The sequence below is a fragment of the Canis aureus genome, chromosome 13 (assembly GCF_053574225.1).
Source record: "Canis aureus isolate CA01 chromosome 13, VMU_Caureus_v.1.0, whole genome shotgun sequence".
Taxonomy (NCBI): domain Eukaryota; kingdom Metazoa; phylum Chordata; class Mammalia; order Carnivora; family Canidae; genus Canis; species Canis aureus.
Window position 1 is genome coordinate 68056627 of NC_135623.1, and position 20815 is coordinate 68077441.

At 41.0% G+C, this 20815-nt stretch overlaps 1 protein-coding gene and 1 long non-coding RNA gene across 5 annotated transcripts in view; one reads left to right on the forward strand and one right to left on the reverse strand.

The window, feature by feature from the left end:
• Positions 1-20815, forward strand: part of CPE (carboxypeptidase E) — a 102185-nt gene that overhangs the window by 40400 nt on the left and 40970 nt on the right. The window lies entirely within an intron of this gene.
• On the reverse strand, positions 1888-18553 carry LOC144282665 (uncharacterized). 4 transcript variants are annotated; one of them, XR_013351168.1, is made up of 4 exons: positions 16801-18553; positions 14727-14806; positions 14072-14164; positions 1888-2137 (listed from the first exon to the last, which is right to left on the reverse strand). It is a non-coding gene; the product is annotated as an uncharacterized LOC144282665 (long non-coding RNA). The 4 variants fall into 4 exon arrangements; XR_013351170.1 differs by lacking the exon at positions 1888-2137 and adding an exon at positions 9959-10161 and having other exon boundaries at positions 16919-18553; XR_013351167.1 differs by lacking the exon at positions 1888-2137 and adding an exon at positions 9959-10161.

The following is a 20815-nucleotide window of genomic DNA, read 5'->3' on the forward strand; positions in this document are numbered from 1 at the left end:
GGCATGTTGGTCTCTTATGTAATTGTGCTTTGACTATTTTCTGCTTATATTTCCAAGGGTTTTTGTTGCATATGCTTTTCTCAATGCATTATTCAGAGTTACATGCTCAGTAGATATTGTAACTTTACAAAATACTGCTTACTTCTTTTTTTTTTTTTTTAAAGTTAAAGTCAACTTGCATAAGCAGTTAGCTTTTCTTGTTTTTTATTTTTGGGTTTGCTTGCTATGATGTTCGTATTTTCTGTTTTTGTGTTTTAGCCTTTCCATGTCATTTATTTTAGGTATATTTATCAGAAGTTGTAGGATCAGTTATTTTCTCATCATGTCTTAGACTTCTTTTCCTTTTGACAGTAAAATATAAAAGATTTCTATTAATTGCCATAATTACTACTTTGATCCTATCATTATTTCTATGCTTTTATTTTTATTACTGTTTGCTTTCTATTTTGCACCCTCCAATGAATGCCATCTTCTTTCCTTTCAGTTTCTGTAATGATTTAAAAAGTAGAAACCTTTTTTAAATTCCACTGTGGCTTACCATAAAGATAGCATAAGATTTATATTTTCATAATAATAGATTATAAATCTATATTATTTACTTTTTTAACATTTGTTGGTCCTTTGTGTTTAACTCAGGAGTTTTTACTCTGATTTTTAAGTCTCTATATTTTTATCTTGCTAAAAAAACACTATAGGTCCTTCTTTATTACTTCTTCTAGTTCTTAAATTAATTTATTGAGTCTAAGGAATTTATGGAACTCTGCTGAAGTAATATTTTAGATCAATGTTCCCTTTATGTACCTACAGATAGAAGATAGGGTGAAAAGTTTGCCTACTTTCTATTTGGGAAAATAGAAAATTCCCCCTGCCTATTTATTAGTTGGATAAAGATGAGCAAGAAGTAAAAAATAATCTGCCAGAGTTAATACTATATTGACAATGCAGTCAAATCATACAAAGATTGTTTAAGGTCAGATCTGTTTAAAAGCAAAATATTTCTCCTAAACATCACTTAATACCAGTAAAGTCCAAGTAGATGTTTTAGATAGTGGTTCTCGATGAGGGAGATTTTGCTCCTCAGAGAACCTTTGGCGATGTATGGAGACATTTTTGGTTGTCCTAACTCATGGAGAGGTGTTTCTGGCATCGTTGGTTAGAGGCCATAGATGCTGCTAAACATTCTATAATGCTTGGGGCAACCTCTCCCAACAAAGAGTATTCTGGTCCCAAAGGTCAATAATGCTCCAGTTATACCTGCTTTGGCTTAGTTGACACCTTTGATTAAATGATTATGTACAATAGTGAATATAGATTTTTATAATATTGATGTGCATCGTAAGACAGACTATATTTTCTTAGTTTTAAATTTAAATTCAATTAGCCAACACATCAGGTGTGTAGTTTTCAATAATTCGTTAGTTGCGTATAACACCCAGTGCTCATCACATCATGTGCCCTCCTTAACAGAAGGTCTTTTGTAAGACAGAAGCAGACATCTAAATATCTATAAGTGCTGAAAGAATGACCCGAAGACTTCAGTAATAAACTATTCTGTACTATTCTCTGCATTTTGGATTTCAGGGCTCTCACTAGCAATGATCTAGGATCTTCAGCCAAATCGAAATAGGTGATAATTTTCCACACTCAAGATTTTATATATTTGAGTAGAGAGAGAGAGAGTGAACATAAGCAGGGGTAGGAGAAGGAGAAGCAGACTCTCCACTGAGCAGGGAGCCGAGGTGGGAATGGATCCTAGGACCCTGGGATCATGACCTGAGCTGAAGGCAGATGCTTAACTGACTGAGCCCCCCAGGTGCCCTTGTTTTGTACTTTTCAAAAAAAGTAAAATCGAAGGCCAAGTTATTAGAGCATTTCTTTTTACTGAATTAGTTTAAGGTTACCTTTGTTATATATAGTGACATAGTCTGTTTAAAGAGCTGGGGAACATGCTAAATCCAGTCCCATTATTGTGATCGAGTCATCTCAGGTGCTCCATGCCATCTGCTCCCTGTTTCCTTTCTTGTTGCTTAGAGTGTGGTGCCCACCTGTGTCCCTTCTATCAATGGTATCACCAACACATAGGTCTTGCTCAAAATGCAGGCTCTTGGGACCCAGACCCGACTCATTGAATCAGAATCTGCAAGTAAACAAGGTCCCCAGGTGATTAATATGCATGGCAAAGTTTGAGACACACTTGTTTTGTTGGCCTTGGTTTTATTTTCCATTTCAGTGGTCTAGTTTTGATATAATGTTAAATTGTGTAAGCTGCCTCAAATTCATTTAGAAGCAAGAAGTAGTAAAACTTTTTTGTTTCTGAGGTGGACCATTTCTGGTTTATAAAAGAAACATACAGAGACACATATTTGGGAAAACTAAAAGAAAGGGTAAATAGGTTAACTGTGGCAATCCATTGGCATTGCTCGCATATATTATAATTTTGTTCTGCCTTTTAAAAATATTGTATCACAAACATTTTCTTAACTATTTTCTACAATTATTTGGAAGACCTATTAATGGTTGCTGATATTTTATTCTGTTGATGCAGCATAATTTAGTCATTTTGTGGAGGATAATTCCTAAATGAAAGGAAAAAAAATAGGCATTGGGTAAGAATCTACAAAAATTTTCAATTATTTCTTTCTGAATATTAGATTCCTTAAAGGAGACCCTATTCTCTATAGGATGTATGGAACTCCTTGTCTGTGATGCTTTATTTCTACACAGCTGTGTCAGAAGTATCCCATTGTGCTAGTCCGATGAAATAGAAGTGGATGTAGTACTTCCCAATATTTTCCATGGAATTTCCTCTAGCGATAGGGTATAGAATAGTGATTTAGACCCTCCCTCAATGTCAGGGTGTAGTCCAAAGCACCTATATTTTACACATTTGATATTTATTTATTTATTTATATATTTATTTATATTTTAGATATACTTATCTTCTTGAAAAAATTCATATGAATTTGTATTTCATTCTACAAATACAAAAATAATGTTCTTTTTTGCTTTCTAGTGAAATGGGAACTTCCCTTAAATTTTCCTTAAGATTATACATTTTATGGTGTATTTCTTTTCTTAAAGTAGGTTCCACTCCCAGCGTGGAGCCCAATGTGGGGCTTGAAATCAGGAGATTAAGAGTCAGATGCTTAACTTATCAAGCCACTCAGGCGCCCCTATGCTGTATTTTCTTAAACTCCTTGGCAAGATTTAAATATTCCAATGTGAAAATACCCAAACAGTCCTACTGCTCAAAGAAAAAGACTTGTCTATCGTGGGAGGTAATTTTTCCCTTGACATCACAACATAAAGACTACCTTGTTTCTCATATGCTTCCATTACCCGTTGTATTAGTTTCTTGTGAGTTCTATAACAAATCACCAAAAACCTGGTGCTTTAGAACAACAGAAATTTATTCAGTGTGGTTTTAGAGGCCAGAATTTAAAAATTAGTATTGCTGGGGTGAAATCAAGGTGTGGGCAGGCCACAGCTCCCTTCCTTTCCTAGCTTCCCATTCTTGGCTTGTAGTAGAATTGCCTTCTCCTCTTCTGAATGGGAAATATCCCTTTTATAAGGACATGTATGGTTGCACTTAGGACTCACCCAGATAACCCAACATAATGTTCCCTTCTCAAGAGTCTTAATGTAATCACATCTGCAATGATAAGACAACATTCATAGGCTCCAGGATTAGGACATGGGTATCTGTTGAGGAACCATTTTTCAGCCTACCATACTGTTAAAAACAAGACAACACGCCCCAAATGGAGTTGCTTGTGCTAAGCCCCATGTCACCAAACCTGAGATTTAATTATAGCTTCACCATTCCCAGAAATCAAATCTTAAACCAGTCTATCAGGAGTCACCAGAACAGCACTAGTTAGGTAATCTGCTTGATAGACCCCTGCCATCCCCTAAAGGAAAGTAACCTTTCAGTAACCAGTCTGCTTGCTCTTTTCTTTTCTTTTTTGCCTAGTATAGCTTCTTTGATCCCACTCCCTTCTGCCTATAAATCTTTCATTTTGTACAGCTCCTTGGAGTTCCTCTCTATCCACTAGATTGGATGCTGCCCGATTCAAATTGATTTTTGCTCAAATGAACTCTTAAAATTTTTAATGTGCCTCAGTTTATCTTTTAACAACACCAATCTTTACTCTTTTTAACCAATCCTGTCATTCTTCTGTCTTATATTAGCTAACTATTGTTACATTACAAACCACCCCTAAAACTCAGAGGCTTAAAAACAATCCTTTGCCTTTTTCATAAATCTGTGGGTCAGCAATTTTAGCTGGGCTCAGCTGGGTAGTTCTGCTAGTTTGCTGTAGTTTACTTAGAAGCTGGCTGGTTCAAATGGCTTCAGTTATACCTGCCTGTGCAGGTTCTGGATATCTAGCAGTCAGAGGAGACTCTACATGGGTGTCGGCTCAGGGAGTTGTAGCTCTGAGGACCATTAATTTAACAATTTCTAATTCCCTGCAACTCTTGTTTCTAATGCTTTTAAAAATTAAAATTTGAAAAAAAAAATCCAAGTCTCTACAAAACAGTTCCCAGAATTAGTGGGAAGATTCTTTGTTCTTTAAACACATTTTATTTTATTTTTTTAAAGTTTGTGTTTAAATTCTAGTTAACATGCAGTGTAATATAAGTTTCAGGTGTACCAGGTAGTGATTGGACACTTCCATACAGCACCTAGTGCTCATCACAGCAAGTGCTCTCTTGAACACCCATCACCTATTTAACCTACCCCCCACCCACCTCCCCTCTGGTAACCATCAGTTTGTTCTCTATAGTTAAGAGTCCTTTACATTCACTTTAAAGATGATTAAGCTCTGCCATGTTAATAACACTTCAAATGTATAAGAAAAATCAAATATACATACACACATGCACTCACATATATACATACATATACATGATATAAAAGCAATAATAAGCAACCTGGATAAACCATAAGTATTTATTACAAGTGCTTGTTTATGCTCTGCTTATGCTTTTGGGTTGTTTTTTCATGCTGTGTATATTACTCATAGTTAGGTAAGAAAAATTTTATGCTTAACATCTAATCCCTAGGAAAGTCATAACCTCAGCTGACGTGAGGCCAGCCATGACTATTTTGGGAGTCATTCTGCAGGTAATTTTCATACACCTGGAGAATCTAATTGTTTGAAAGCTGAGTGGAAATACCAAAGAAAACTAGAAATAATGTTATTATTATTGCTACTGGGTTTTTTAAAATGGATTGAGTCTAGTCTTTTTATTTTTCTACCAGTTTTTAATAGCTACAGAAATCACATAGCCTAGAGGTAGTTTTCATTAAAAAAAAACATTACTGCTTGCAAGTAACCATATGTGACCAAATTGATTGCATGTGTTGACTCAATTTTTGGAAGAAGTACTCCTAACCATACTTACTACAAGACCTCCTTGTTCTCTGAAGAAAATGTCACTTTGGGAAGGTTGCATAAAAATTTTAAAAAGTAGTGCAAAACAACATGTGACAAAAATAACATTAAAAATATTTTTTTTGGCCTGATTACAAACTTAAGTACTTGTGTGGGATTTCACAGTGATGTTTATAGATATGTTCTGCAGGATCCCATTTTAGTGACATTTTGAAGGAAACAGACTAGAAGTGTTGTCAGTTAATATTCAAACTTCATCATTTCTAGCACAAATCCCCAAAGGAAGGTAAGGACTTTTGCATAGTATGATTGATGGTTGCAAGTGGATGGTAGTAAAGTATATAATTTTTACTCTCTGTTGAAGTTTGAAAAAAATCTAGATCTATATGAAAGTGATTTTTATTTATATCTAATATATGGCTCACAGAAGAAATATTTAAAAAGTTGTTAAAAGAAAAAGGATATATATTTCCAGGCCTACTAAGAGAATGGCATTTGGAGTGAGGAAGTTATATTTCAGAAAAAGCAAAAAGAACAATCAGAAAATGATTTGAGGGACGCCTGGGTGGCTCAGCAGTTGAGCATCTGCCTTTGGCTCAGGGTGTGATCCTGGGGTCCCAGGATCAAGTCCCACATCAGGCTCTCAGCGAGGAGCCTGCTTCTCCCTCTGCCTGTATCTCTGCCTCTCTCTGTGTCTCTCATGAGTAAGTAAATAAAATCTTAAAAAAAAAAGGAAATGATTCGAGTTAAATGTTTGGATGCCCAAGTTGAAGAACGCTGGCACAGTGCAGGGGAAACCAAGGACTGAATGCAACCATGGCTAAGGCCTAATGGCACTACAAATGTAGCCCCTTTGCCTGACTAGAAAAAACTCTGGCCTTCACAGTTGCTCATGATCAGCTCTGTCTTTGGTCTTTTCCAATGAACTTGCCTCACCTGAGTGGAGACTTTGTGATCATTGCAAAGACGGTTCTTCAGCACCTGCTCCAGCTCCCTGCTGAGACGCCTCGGTCTGGAACGGAGCCTGCGCCCTATTCCTGGTGTTTCCAATGTGTGCCCTGCCTTTTCCCAGCCTCCTGGCTTCCTTACCTTGGATGTCCTTATGTTGAGCTATGAGTCATATTTCTACTAAGCTCTAAGAGTTGTGGTGTTGGGTTGTCTCCATATTTCTCACTTCCTTCTCTGGTGGGACGTCTCTGTCCTCATGTGGTAGGACTGTTCTCCACTGTTCACGCTTACGTTATGCCTCCTGGGTTAGCTTCAGGATCTGCTCTTGTATCTGTTTCATCCTATAGTTTAGGCATGTCGGGGCTACAAAATCACCCTTGCAAAAAAGGGGGAAGGGCTAGCAGACCGGACTTTCTGTATCAGAGAGGGAAAGAGAAAGGGAGGGAGGGAGGAAAGTGTGTTGGCGCTAGGCCAGGTACTTTCCATATATAATCTCCATGTTTAGCTCCCATAGTTCTCTAGGAAGAGGTGTTAATATCCCCAGTAAGTAAGAACACAGAGTTAATAATAGGGGGGATTTTTCTGATGAAGACCAAGCCTTTTTTTTTTTTTTTTTTTTTTTTTTGCTGCTTCCTCACAAGTTAGAAACCTCTGAAGGGGAAAGATGCTGCTTTCTCTGTATACCATCCAAGGGCAGTGAGTGGAATTAAGTACTAAAGAGCTTGGCACTTGGAGCAGAGATAGGTGACAACTGGTTAGATTTCTGTTTGAGCCTGAGAACACTAAGGTAGGGGGAGGGTGATGAAGGTCCCAGAGAGTAATAAGAATGTTTAAATATGTGAGAAGAGCTGTGAAGGGAGGGGAGCACGCTGAAGGCTTTCTGGTGTGAGGTGGGCGCCCCTGCCCACTGGGGTGGCTAATGGGGAACACGGGCAACAAAGGTAGGAGAGGTGAATATAATAGCTAGAAACATGAAACAAAAAGCCTCAACTTTCTCTCCTCTTTACACATCTCCCCCCTAAAGAAAAAGAAAAGAGGTCGGGGAAGACAATGTACTTCCCAAACCTTTAGGTGCTTCAAAAGTGAGAAGCTGATTGGTGTAGACAGATTGGTCTGTGCCTGCCTTCGGTCATGCTGGGCACAGGGGACACATTGGCCAGAGTCACAGGTTCCAGATGGATAATTCGTATTTACAGCTATAGTTCAAGGCCATTTCCTGATGCCCCACCCCCTTTAAACTCAGTTTATCCTTCGTTTCCTCATTGCATAAGTGGCACCGGCACGCCGCCAGCTGCTCCTACAAGAGGTCTGGGGGTTACTCTGGATGCTTCCCTCACCTCTCCTAGGGCATCGCCAAGCCCGGCCAGTGCTACTGCTTAATCATCCTCCATTCTGTCCATGAATGTGCATGCTCTCCGTGACCCCGCCACTATCCTAGTCCAAGCCAGTAGCATCCCCACAGTGTCTCCTGTCTCCTTTCCTTGTCACCTTCTCTGTCTTTCCAATTCATCATCCACACCAGAGGTTGGCAAAGTTTTTCTGTAAGGGGCCGGGTCATAAATATTTCTGGCTTTGTTGGCCATAAAGTAAGTTAGCTTCTTCTTCTCTTCTCTTCTCTTCTCTTCTCTTCTCTTCTCTTCTCTTCTCTTCTCTTCTCTTCTCTTCTCTTCTCTTCTCTTCTCTTCTCTTCTCTTCTCTTCTCTTCTCTTCTCTTCTCTTCTCTTCTCCCCTCCCCTCCCCTCCCCTCCCCTCCCCTCCCCTCCCCTCCTCTCCTCTCCTCTCCTCTCCTCTCCTCCTCCTCTCCCCTCTCCCCTCCCCTCCCCTCCCCTCTCCTCTCCCCTCCCCTCCCCTCTCCTCTCCTCTCTCTTTTTCTTTCTTTCTTTCTTTCTTTCTTTCTTTCTTTCTTTCTTTCTTTCTTTCTTTCTCTCTCTTCAGTTTTTTTTTTTCAAAACTTCAAACACCCGGTGCCCATCTGTACAGTTTCTGTCTGAACTGCTCCATCTGAAGGGGAAGTGGCCAGAGACAGTACATAAGCCAATGGTAGTGGTCGCCCAGGAACATTTTATTTACCAACCAGATAGCAGTAGGGTTGCTGTTCTAGACACAGGTTGCCGAGGATCTCTGCTCTACAGGGTGGCTAGTAATCCTTCTTAAATACGAGCTGAATGGCATCAGACCCTTGCTTGAAGCTATTTAATTACTTCACTGCTCAAGGGAAAAAATTGGCAGCATATTGCTCCTTTATTCTGCTTATTTTGAGCCCCTTCCTTCTTGATCGTTTTGAGCCAGTCTTATTGGCCCGATTTCATTCAGATCCATGAAAGCTTCGAGTTCCTTCCTGACTTGGGGCCTTTACACAAGCTGTTTTCCTCTCCCTAGAAAACTTCACTTTCCTGACTCCCACTCAGCCTTCTGTTCTCAGCTTGTGTGGTTTCAGGGAAACCTTCCCTATGTTCTCAGACTAACTTGGATGCTTCCTGCTACCTCCATACTTACCTCATAACTTCTATCTCAATTTTAATGAAATGAATACTGGTGTGATTGCCTGACTTTTGCTCCTTTCTAGACTACGAAGTCTGTGGGTCAGGGAACATGTCTGACTGAGGTTTCGACTGTGATTTCTCAGCATCAGATCTCGTGCCTTGGACAGTAGGCAACTAGTTGCTGAATGAGTACATCTCAAACTATAATGTCTATCTGCAATGTGAAAGTCAATATTAAAGAAGCTGTTGCCCGCTGGAGAATCAAAGTGAAACAGAGGTGCTGTGGCATTTGATTAACAGCTATGGAGGGCACAGGTTTTGCAAGAAAAACTTTTGGGCCTAACCACATGTTAGGCCTGTGTTTGACTATTCTTGGACTACAGAAAAGGCAATTTCATGTGCCTCAACCTAATGCTAAATATTTGGTGTACCCTCTTTCTTAGAGCTACTTACTTCCAGCACCTGAGAGACTTAATGAAACCCATGAACGCCAGCCTGGGGTCACAGTTCCCACTTGGCTTGTGTTGCATGGAACATTGTATTTCATAAGCTCTTGATGAAGATGAGGTCCTGAGAGTAAGAGTGAGGGAATCTGCCAATAGGGTATAAGCAAGAAGACCTGCAGCAGCACCTGGGCACTGAGTTCATGGTAACAACAGGTCTTTGGAACTACTTGGTCAAAACTGTAGGAAAAAAAGATGAGGTAACTATGTCTCAAATAATTTATACAGATTCCATGAAATGAAAAGGGACCGTGATTTTATATGTATGACTTTCCAGGAGAATTGAGATGCTAATCGTTTCCAGGCTACAGGAGAAATCATCCCTGGAAAATACTTATCCAGAGAAACAAAAGAAGAAAGGATGAAAGCTTGAGTCTGTGCTTCTAAAGAACAGCTAATAATTAATTGGCTAGCCAATTAGCGAACATGTTATGGGTTAACAATAGTAAATAACTATAAATGTGATGTAAAATATTAACAATCCCTGAAAGTTTTGGGAATTCAAAGACTATAACCTCTCGTGTGCCCTTCTAGGTTTTATGATTCAGAAAAAGTGTAGAAGGGGAGCAAAAAGAATAATAAATTTGAACATATTTTATACATATGTGACATGATGTGTGTTGACATTTATTCACTTTGATATCATCATGTTCCTTACGAATTTTAAATAGCAGTCTGTGCCATTTTATTGCAAGACTTTTGTCTCGCAACCTTTGCTCTCCTTTCTGGTTTGAATAAATTCCAATTCTGCTCTTGTTCTTACAACTCCATTGAAGGTTACTGAGGGTTGCCATCTCCATCCCTGTCAAGATCAGCAGTGCCATGCCGCTAAATGTAAGAGTAATTGGATTAGCAGTTGACTTCATTGATCATTCCTTTAAAAAAAAAGTATTTATTCATGAGAGACACACAGAGAGAGAGAGAGAGAGAGAGGCAGAGACAGACACAGGCAGAGGGAGAAGCAGGCTCCATGTAGGGAGCCTGACGTGGGACTTGATCCCGGGACTCCAGGGTCACGCTGTGAGCCAAAGGCAGATGCTCAACCACTGAGCCACCCAGGTGTCCCCTGATCATTCTTTTCTTTGTAAAAAAACAAACACTTTTTGACTTGGTTTCATACCGCTCCTCTTCCCCCATTGGCTGATTCTTCTCTACCCTTTTTATAGTTTCCTCTCTACTTTCCAAACTCAAATATTTAGAATATTCTAGGACTTTGTCCTTGATCTCTTCTTTGTGCACATTTCCTAAGTCAATGACTTTCAAACTTATTTTCATCCGTGTGCGGTAAGAAACACATTTTAGAACGTTGCTGGGTACATGCACACATATACACACTGAATCGAAGTCCTCACAAAACATTTTGATATATTCTTTTCTCTAATCTTTTCTATTTCATTAAAAAGTCCTCTTCACACCCACTAACTTGATTTCACTACCCACTCGATGAGTCACACAACTTACAGTTGAAAAGACATTTTTCTAAGTAGGTCTCATATAGTCTCATGATTTTGGATGCCACTTTTATGCAGACAGTGTTGTAACACATAAGCAGTTTTCACTGTGCATAGGAGTGTAGGATCACGAAAATGACTGTGCCAACTGAAAGCTTGTCAAGCTATCCTCATGGTCAAGGGGACAAGTCACAGTCTTTGAAATTTCTCATTAAAACATGAAACACTCTTACTTCTGAGGGTAAATATATAGGGAAATGGAGAATAGTAAGCTTAATATTATTCAGTACACTGTAACTGAAAATTACAGAAATATTGAGAATTAGTGTGTGGGCTTTTTTTTTTTTTTTTTTTTTTTTTTTTTGTGAAAAGTGGATCAAGAGTAGTTTGAACTGTGCTTGCTTGCTTCTTTTTCTTGTATAAGTTACCTTACAGAATGAACATCTTTTCAGTGTCTTGGTAAATCATAGCACTGTCACTGCTTTCTGATTTTGGATCAGCTTCCAGCATTTTATTCTTTGCACTTTCAGTGTAAAATGTCTCCAAAACTTCCTTTAAAGTTGTTTTTTTGCCAGCATCACTTCCTCTGGGACATCTTTATCCTTTTTCCTCACAACCACTTTACTCATTTATGTTGATAAGTTCCCCTTCACTAAGTTCCTCGGGCCACATATCTAGAGTCTCTCAGATGGTAGCAGTGTCAATATTCCCACTATTAGCTATTTCTTCCAATTGCAGTTGAGGGGTGCCTGGATGGCTCAGTCAGTTGAGTGTCCAGCTTTTGATTTTGGCTCAGGTCATGATCTCAGGGTCATGAGATTGAGCCCTGCATCAGGTTCCACGGTCAGCTCAGTCTGCTTCTCTCTCTCTCTCTGCCCCTGCCCCTGCTTGTGCTCTTTCTCTAAAATAAATTTAAAATAAATAAAAAAAAATAAAGACCTTTAGTGGCATTCAATTTGAATTTTACTTCCTGCGTTATTCCTTTCCATGTCTTTGGTGCAGTTTCATCTTTGTTGGCCAGTTCCCTCTTTTAATTATCTAATTTGTGAAAAGTCATATGTTCTAATACTGAGAGACAAGAAGGCAACACAACTACAAGCTTTGCTGTCTGGGGATAAAACAGAATGACAGATCAATCATCAACAGACTTACAAAGAAGTGACATGATTGGTCAGTCATCGTGATGCACATCTGTCATTTTAAGGAGTGATTTGTGGACAGGGGGTTAGTAGTGACCTTTGTACTTTATGTAAACACTCACACCTCATACGCAATGGTAACTGAAATGTGAACCGTGTTGCTGGGGACATGGTATTGATTAGCTACGTGGTGGTGGCTGATATTCATGCATATTGGATCCATCCAACAGGCATTTCTCTCTGAACTCCAGTGTAATATAGTGTAGCTTTAATTTCTTATAGGTCATTTAAACTCAATTTGTCCAAAACAGAATCTCGGAGGAACAGAGATTGGCCAGTCCGTCCTCAAGAGAGGTGGCTAATATTCACTTTGGGTCACTTTCATTCCTCTGACGGTCTCATTTGCCTTTTCTTCTAAAGGACCAGATAATAATTATTTTTGGCCTTGAGGTAGTGCAAAAGCAATCATAGACAATATATAAGTGAATAGGTGTGGCTTTTTTTCCCCATAAAACTTTACTTGGGCAGCCTGGGTGGCTCAGCGGTTTAGTGCTGCCTTTGGCCCAGGGCCTGATCCTAGAAACCCAGGATCGAGTTCCGCGTCGGGCTCCCTGCAGGGAGCCTGCTTCTCCCTCTGCCTGTGTCTCTGCCGCTCCCTCTGTGTCTCTCATGAATAAATAAATAAAATCTTAAAAAAAAAACTTTATTTACCAAAAACAAGTGGCCAGATCATGGACTTTGGTTTGCTAAGCCCTGAACTAGACTGTTCCAAAGACTTTTTGGCAGAATCATTCTTGAATTATCTTAGACATAGAAAATATGTTTTTGAATTAATCTTTGAACCAAGGAAAGAACTTTCATAATTCTTTTCGGAATGTCCACCCTAGTTTTACCAGCCCTATGATTATCTACATTTCTCACACATATCTTACAGGTACAGCAGCAGCCCATTTCTTTTCACCCCCTTATGGTGGACATAGAAAAGATCTACTTATTGACTTTTGCTCAATATTTCCTCACATTATAATGGGTATTATTAGGTCAGACTCCTGGCTTTTGTCCTGAAGGAAAACAATTGTGTTCTTTTATTATGACACTCTTTTTTTCCAAACTAAAATATGCTTTGTGACTTTTTCTGATTTTAAATTCCTGCAGTGTTCTTTGATTTTGTAACCTTGATTATGTAGCAATTGAAATGGTGATAATTTCTGCATATCATGGATGAAAGGGGTGCTCTTGTATAGAGCCAGAACAAATGCTTTTTAGTTGTGTGGATACTTGGTATTTTTCAGAGTAACAGCATGGCTTGATATGGTGAAGATATCTACTTTTGGGATAGGAGGGTACAAATCCTTCTAGTATTGCAACTTGCTGGCACAGCAATCTTGAGCAAGTCACTTTACTCAGTTTCTGTTTTCTTACCTATTGAGTGAGATTATTAACACCAGCTCTGCACAACCTCAGAGACTTGTAGTAAGGTGGAGTGATGCTCAAATAGAACAATAATGTATTAAAAAAACACTCCATAACTTGAAGAGCACTATTTGAATTTAATGAGTTCTTTTCCTACTTGCTTCTTTTAATCTATGTGTGCTATAGGCTTGATGTACAAAAATTGCTATTTCTGATTTCTCTGCAGTTCACCAATATTCTGACTAACAACTGCCAAGTTGTATTCTGAGTAAAACCAATTCAACTACTTTGTTTAGTGTGAACCAGTTTGGGAGGGGTGTGCCCCTCTACTATTGTCTGTGTTCAGTCCTATGTGCCAAGTTGAATGGCATGGTCACCACATAAGGCTGATGCTGTGTCTGAGCTTTCGCATGTCCCAACGACTCACCCTCCACTGGGGTCCTCTCTCGTGCTGCTCCCTCAATACCACACGGTCTCCCCTTCATGTCTGTTCTCTAGTTGGGGATGGCTGCCCTGGCTGCAGATGAGAACCTTAGGACAGTTCATCTTCTTAAGGTGAGGGTGAGAAGCCCACTCTACTCCCAGCCCAGACCCCTGCCCATCTGGATGGAGGTCAGAGATGGCCCTTAAGCCAGTGGCCTCTAAAGACCCTGCCACCAAAGGTGCCTCTGATTCTTGGCATCATGAAAGACTTCACCTTGTATCTGGAAGTTTTGTATCATTATATAACTTTACCTTTAAAACTCTGCCATCAAACAGTTTTTTCTTGAGGTTTGTGTATGATGCTTTTGCTCTGCTTAAAATGCCCCTAGACGTTTAGTCTGTTTCCTATCAAAACACATTTAAAGAATAACATTACGTTATTATTGGGCCCGAGTTTTCCAAAGACCAGCCAATTTCTTATTTAGTCTATTTTAGAGACAGTCCAATATAAAACAGATTTTAATGATTTATTTAATGATCCTTTTTTTTTTTTTGTATCTTGACTAAAGTGTTTTATAGAGAAATTCAGGTACTTAAAAAAAACCCTTAATTTTGACATATAGAAGAATTTTAATCTTCACTTGTTACTATTCTTTGTTACTTTTTGTATTCAAAATTAGTCTGGTTATGTAACTTTGATATCTCAAGTGGTTATTTAAGTTGGACACTGTATAGAAATTCTCATAGTGCATGACAGACAGCCCAACTGCAGGGGAAAAGAGAATATATTGGTCTATGGAAATGACAAACTCTAGGATAGATTTGGCTTCGTGCATGGTTGGGTCAGAGAGAAAGTGAGATCTCAAGTCCTTGGTTAGGGGGAATGCTCTTCTCTGTATTGCCTCCTTTCTCAGAAAGACACTTTTCTTAGAAAGATAAGTTCCCACAATTCTTAATTGAATCTTACTGGTCTGGCTTGTGTCACATGTTCAGATCTGAAACAGTTGTTGTAGTCAGAGGGAGTATGCTGATTGGCTAGTCTGGTTCCTGTGAATTGAAAGTGGAGAAAATCATGTTGCTATTACTCAACAAAGGGGATTGATTTCTAGATCAGCAAAAGCATCAGATGCTCATTTTAGATACCATTTCAGTAGTATTTTCAGGAATCTTTATTGAGGGGCTGAATCCTGAATGAATTAGCTCTTTTCTTTCAATCTCCTTGCTTCTGAGTTTGTTTTCTAAGGGCCAGGAGATGGGGTGGGGGGAGGATTAAAGTGAAACCCCCTTGGTCAGTACTTGTTAGGAATAACTCAAGCAGTCAGCTAGATCCTGAAGATATAGAGAAGGCACTGATGTGGCTCTATAAATCATTATGTCTAATAAAAGACACTTAAATATACGAATTCAAGACAATGTAAGACTTACTATGATGTCATCATGCATTGGGTATCATGGGAGGCAGGGCATACAGCCAGTCTGGAAGCAGAGTGTGGATAACGGAAGGAATTTTAGGCAAGGTTTTCTGGAGGAGCTAACATCTGAGCTGAATCCTGTAGTCTGAGTAAGAGCTTTTGGATAAGAAAGTGGGGAATGAGGTATCTGGGCAGATGGAACATAATGTACACCCATATGGAGATGTGATAGAGCGAAGTGAATGTGATGAGCTACAAATGACTTACTGTGTTACCTGAGGGTGAAGTGTGAGTCAGAGAGAGGCTGGAAGGGGTGGGTGAGGGCCAGGTGTTGGGCACCAACATAAGCTGCCTGGAGTTTAGGTTAAGTTCAAGTACAAAATAATTTGAACTTTATCCTGTGAGGGCTAAGGAGATTTTAAAGGAGCTCAGTGAGGGGAAGGATGGCGCGACGTGCATTTCAGATCATTGTGTGGAGGATGGATGAGGGCAGGGTCAGTTCTGGTGGGAAGTCACCTTAGGAGACTATTTTAACAAATTTAGTGAGAGATGATGAGGGTAGTGAACGGAAGAGTATTCAGAAGGGAAGGGATAGAAGTTTGGTAATTGGATCTATGTGGCAGGGGGTGGTCGCTTTACAGTACATGTCTCCTCCAGATACTAGTCCTCAGGTCAGGGAGGTCATTTTGGTCTAGACAAAGCAACAGGTATATTTGGAGGTACAAACAAGCCTGTGAGGAAGGAGTAGGGGAAGTAATTGGGCATCTGTTCTTCTTTATTTGAGGCACAGTAGTGCTGCATCACATTCCCCCTCTATTGATCATTTCATCAACATGTATCCATTGAGCATTCTCTTTTATGCTGGTCACCGTGCTGGGATCTTAGTAGTGAGCCCAACAGTCATAATCCCTGCTTCTATGCACCCTATAGCCTACTGTGGAAGACAAGTGGGTAATTTGAACAGGCAATCTTAAACATTAGTGTTACAAAGTCACTGAAATAAATACGGTTTTAAAAAGATAAAATAAAAAAAATAAATAAAAAGATAAAATAGATCTAATGCAGTGAAAGGGTCCATTCTGGCTTTAAGGCTACTGTGTATTAAGAACTGTAAAGGTTCATGCCAGTGGCTGCAATGGGGGTAATGTATGGACCTGATTTTGGGTTTCTTGAAACTCATGGAAGGCAGATTCCTAATAGAGTTTCAAGGAGCGCTTGCTGAAAGGATGAGCACCTCCAGCCAAAAACAGAGGTGGAGATCCTTAGACCAAGCTGTGGTGTGAAGATCTGGCCCTTTCACACTAGGCAGATTTTGTGCAAGGCTCTCCTGATGAATATGTGTCCTGGAATTTTAAAAGAGTGTGCATAGTTTTCCAAGATGTCTGACTGGTAGTCAGGAAGAGGCTTCAACCTCGGAGAATCTGGCTCCTATAATTCTGACTTAGACGAAAGGGAATAATGAGGAACATGTCATTTGCCTGGTTCATGAAAGGTGTTTTTGGATAAATAGTTAGCTTTATGTTTGAAAAAACTAAACAGTCATCCAACCAACCCAATATGAACAACAACAAAAACAACCCTGCCCAAACCCCAAACAAAAGCCCCAACCCCAAGTAACACCATAAATACCAGTTGTCTGGCAATTGCCAGAAGGAAGCCTTGGGTGGAGGCAACTTTGAAATTCACGCAACAAAACATGTGAAAAGGAAAGTGGATAAGGTGTGAGACGAGGAGGAAAAAAACCCACGGAATTAACTGAGGGAAGGTAGTAGACCACGGCTTTGGTGTTCATCATTCTGTTGTACAAGTCAAGAGGAATTCATTTCCTAGTTAAATTGTTAGAAATAAATTATTCATGGAGGAGCCATCTGTGTTCTCTGTTGCCAATTTATTCACACAGAAGGAACAGTGTGTGGTGGAAGAAATCTGCTGAAGCGGTTGTTTTATGTGACTCATAACACTTTGAAGTCTTCAGTTTCAAACTTTTATCTTCTATCTCAGGGTGACAGGAGGTTCATGCTATATTTTTCATTCTTACGAAAAATTCAGAGAGACTACCAGCAGAGGATACTGTTGCTAATGAGAATATGTCTTTATAGCAGCTGCTAGAACTTTCCATATACCAACAAACTGGGGCAGCCATCCGATTAGAAAAGGGGAGTAGCTTTCTTAAGTTGTACACACCAGTGTTCCAGATAAAAGAGCGTGGAGGGGTGCCCAGGGGCGCAGTGGGGTAAGCCTCCGACTGTTGGTTTTGGCTGGGGTCATGACCTCAGGGCCCTGGGATGGAGCCCCCCATCCAGCTCTGCACTTAGCGGGGTGTCTACCTGACATTCTCTCTCTCTCCCTTCACCCCTTCTGCTTGTGCTCTCTCTCTCTAAAATGAACAAATGAAGTCCTAAAAAAAAAAAAAGTGTTGAGGTGATGGCCCTGGTGGATAACGAGAGCCGAATCAGTCCTCCAGTTGGCTTGTAGCTCGACGAAGGAGCAAGGTGCAGTTGGTTTGTCGAGTTTATTTCTCTGCTTTCTAGAATCGTCTTAGCTCTTGATCCCTTAGCTCCGAGCGGATGAGCGCGCTTGGGGCTCAGGTTGGGCCACAGCCTCATGCCCATCGTGCAGCTTCGCCTCCACCCCGCGGCCACCTGTCCCGTTTCCTTCGGGGGTTCCTGCTAAAATACTGTGTGCAGGTGTCTATTTCTCTGTTTTCACTCCCCGTGTGTCCTTCCAGATTCTCCACAGGCCTCTCATGCGGTGACGTCTTTAGCCAGAAAGGCCCAGTGTTTTCGTGGGGGCCGAATCTCTGGGAGGCAGGAGGAGTGGCGGTGTTAAGGTGAACCTTTGTCAGTCTAGAAAACATTCCTTGCAGAAGTCAGATCACTTGCCATCATACACATGTGGGCACCCGGAAGGTCGGCAGGTACTTATTCGTAGCAGAAATGAGGCGAACGTTTGTTCCAGGATTGACCCAGCCACCACCATCCCCTCCCGAGCGCAGGTTCTGGAGCAGCGGGGGGACTGGCAAGCAGCGCTGAGTTCCCGATTCACGGGAGCACGAGGGCATAAACAAGAGTAAATTCCTGTAATTTAGATATTTAAGCCTTCTCCACTTACGAGATACCCCCCTCCTGCCCTTCCAGTTGCGTTCCCTTGGGGCCACGACGACCCACAGGCCTCACTGTGCTGGGAGTGGAGCTTGCAGGGCATGTGCCCGAGGCCACCACCTCGACCCCGGTTCTCAGATGGGGAAGTATTTGCCTGAGGGACTTTGTCCTGTGAGCCCTTAAGAAGCACTGGCTAATTAGTGCTTGAAAATGTCCTCGGAGATTGGGACCTCTTGGTTCCCAGGGAGGCTCCTTACTTCCTGGACAGCATCAGCGAATGTCAGTGTGACATGAATTCTTAGAATGCAGCCCTGGCAACCTAATCTCAACAATGCAAAAAAAGAATGTAAACTACTGTTACATTAAAGGGCCTGCAGGATACCTCTGGATGGAAAACTCATCAGTTCAGAGACACATCCCAAGGGAAAGAAAGTAGGGGGAGATGCACTTGCTGAAACATGTTCTGGCTGCAGACCTGGGGCCTTTGTGCCAGTTCCCAGGATTGCCAGGGTGACCGCACGACCTGGCTTGTTCACAGTGGCCCAGTTTAGGACAGTTTTCCTGGAGTAATTAAACGCTGAGATCCCTTGCTCTCCAGAGTCCTCTGATTTGGTTGGTGATCTGATGAATATTGACATGATTTTTATTGGTTCAAAGGGCATAAGGAAACTTAGGAGTATTGGGTATCTGGAGAATTGAAGCAACTTGGAGAAGAGGTGGCTCCCATACATCCTGAGCCCCTCACGAGGCCTGATTGGCAGCACTTGGTGGACCTTTCCCGTGACACAGGACATCACGATGACTCAGCCCCATTTTGCTAAAGAACGATGCCATCGTTTGAATGACCTGTCAATGCCTGCCTCCGGAGCAGACCACTGTGGCCCGTGAGTTTTCCGGGCACTCTCTAGACTCGCCCGCCTGTTTTCCAAGTAGCAGTCTAGAGCCAATAATTATAACTTCCGGGGTGGGCATTTTCCATGAGATCCTGGTTTCAGTTACTCCCAGTCACTAAACCCATCATATTTGCACTTCCTTGACAGATCTTTTTAATTTTCTTTTGGCTCGGAGTCCACTCAAAATTTTGGGTTTGCCTTTCATCCCTGGCTGGAGGCTGTGGGTCATGGTTGAGGACCCATTGGCATTCTGATGAAACCAAAATGACCACCATTGCTTCAGTTCTCTTGCTGTTGCCTCAGGTTGCGTGCACAGAAGATTCAAAGTGACTTTTGTACGTGGTTCTAATCATGACCAACCATGTCTTCTGCTATAAAAGGGCAGTAAGGAATGCATTCCCCATTTTTTTTAAAATAAAATATAACATTCTTTTTGTAACTTACTATTTAAATCACGTTTCTGGTTTGGCAGGACCTTCTAAAATTTTCCCAATAAGGAAAGTTTTTTTTTCCTATAGCAAAACAATGAGTTTTTCTTCCAAAATAGAACCATTTTATTCCAAAACAGAATCATACTGGTGGTCCATAGTACACTTCCAAACTTCCTTCTGATACTCTTCGAACTTGTCTTCTTGCCATGTAAATAAACTTAGCGTACAGGGGATTCATACAAAAAGAGCCAAGTTAGGTCTCAGGATTGTAACAGAGGAAAAAAAAAAAAAGAATTTAGTCCTGTGCTGTTCAACGTGGTAGCCACATACAGCTACTGAAGTATGATTGCAATTGAGGATAATTAAAAATCCAGGTCTCCGCTGCACCACACTGCGTGTCAAGTGCTCTCCGGCAGTTATGGGGAGGAGGAGGTGAGGGTCGTTGGAAAAGTCTTCTGTGTAGAAGTCAGAACAGAGAACAGAGCAAAGAGGATTTTTGGAGTGGTTCTTCCTTTTTCTTCTCTGCCTTTTCTTTCCTCTTCCCTCACCATCACTGTCATCACGATCAAGTAGTTGACTGTTTTTGACATTTATGACACACAGGCCACCAATCTACGTGCCTTCAATAGATTTTAAAAATTTAATCCTCCCAATAATCCTGTGAGGTAGGTCTTACGGTCACGCCCACATCTGAGTTGAAGAAATCGAGGTAGAGAGGATTAATAACTCGCCTGTACCTGACAGCTGGTAAATGATGGCACACACGCAGCTAGACATCCAGCCTCGCTTCAGAGCTTGCATGTTTACGAGGGAGAGGTACTGCATCTCCTTAAGTGAGCGACCCATCTGGGTTTGGAACTAATTAGAAGAAGAAATAACTGCCGGTTGAGGTGGACTATGGCGGGTGATGACTGCCAAGTGGGGAAGACGAGGCACAGCTATTGTTGCCACTGGTTTCGGTACTTTGTTGTACTTGCCGACTCTTCATTCCCACAGAGTTCCTGCTACCCCAGCCGTAGTCTCTCCTCCCACCCTCCTTGCATTTCCCCCAGTTTTAGTGAGTAGAGGGATTCATGTCGGGCTGTTCCAGTGTTCAGTTGCACCATCCACATGAATTAGAGGATGGCTGTAGCAAGTGAAGAACAAGATCTTTGATATTGAAAATTGGGGGGCGTTGGGGAGCTCAGTTGGTTAAGTGTCTGCCGTCAGCTCAGGTCAT